We start from the raw sequence: 1,364 nt of genomic DNA, 5'->3' as shown, positions 1-1,364 counted from the left end.
CGGCACGTGGGATCCTCCCGGACCGGGGCGCGAACCCGCGTCCCCTGCATCGGCAGGCGGACTCGCAACCACTGCGCCACCAGGGAAACCCCTACTTGGCCTCTTGATTCACTGGTCATTGCCCTAAAGCAACCAATCTCAATATTGTACGGGGCTCACCCGTTAGAGAATCTGCTGCAGACAGCCTTACTGCCATCTGCGGGTGAGACGCAGCAGCGTCACCCTGGGCTCCTGACTGTCCCACCAAGCTTCCTCAGTTACCTGGTTTTTCTCTGTTTTAATTACAACCCCCTAGCCCTGAGACCCTGATTAATCTAAAGGAAATGATCATGGAATGTTATGCACTGAATGCTTGTGTCCCCCCAAAATGCATATGTTGAAGCCCTAACCCCCCAATGTGATGACACATGGAAATCTGGCCTTTGGGAGGTAACTAGTTTAGATGAGGTTATGATGGTGGGGCTCCAATGATGGGATTGGTGCCCTTACAAGAAGAGGAAGAGAGACAAGATCTCTCTCTCTCAATCTCTGTCTCTATCTATCTCTCTACCAAAAGAGACACTGCAGGAAGGGGTCATTTGTAAGCCAGAAAGAGAGCTCTCACCAGGAATGAAATCTGCCAGCACCTTGATCTTGGACTTCCCAGCCTCCATAACTGTAAGAAATATATGTCTCATTGTTTAAGCCACTCGGTATGTTACATTTTGTTCTAGCAGCCTGAACTAAGACAGAACAGGCCTAGCGCCAGACGAGAGCACTTTCCTTCATCCAGCTTGGACACCCTAAATGTCTCTTTCAGTCAATGCCTTGAATACTCAGGGATGACCCTTATTCTCCCAAGGACTATTAGGTGGGGGCTGGCTGTCATTATCCACATGCCCAGCCCATTACTCTTCCTAACCAAACCCCTCTAATCAGGAATGATAGACATGAGTGTTTATACGATACACAAACCAAGAAGATGAAAATAAGTCATAAGATGCTACTTCTGTTAGTATGGAGTATAACAGAATCATGGAGCTATAAAGCTGAGCTGTAGCTTGGAGATCACCTCTGCTGCAACACCTTTATTCCATAACAGAAGAAAGTAAATCTCAAAAAGGTTGATAGCTTGCGTCGTCAGGGTAGAAATAGGCACAGGAATAATACTCTGTCAATCTGTTTTGTTCAGTTCATTTTATACTTTAAACAACAATTTTTATTGTAGAAAATGTCAATAAAAAGGATTAGTTCAGGGCTTCCCTGGTGGCGCAGTCGTTGGGAGTCCGCCTGCCGATGCAGGGGACGCGGGTTCGTGCCCCGGTCCGGGAGGATCCCACGTGCCGCGGAGCGGCTGGGCCCGTGAGCCATGGCCGCTGAGCCTG

Source organism: Physeter macrocephalus, chromosome 10 (genome assembly GCF_002837175.3).
Source record: "Physeter macrocephalus isolate SW-GA chromosome 10, ASM283717v5, whole genome shotgun sequence".
In the NCBI taxonomy this organism is placed as follows: domain Eukaryota; kingdom Metazoa; phylum Chordata; class Mammalia; order Artiodactyla; family Physeteridae; genus Physeter; species Physeter macrocephalus.
This window is presented reverse-complemented; position numbering follows the sequence as displayed.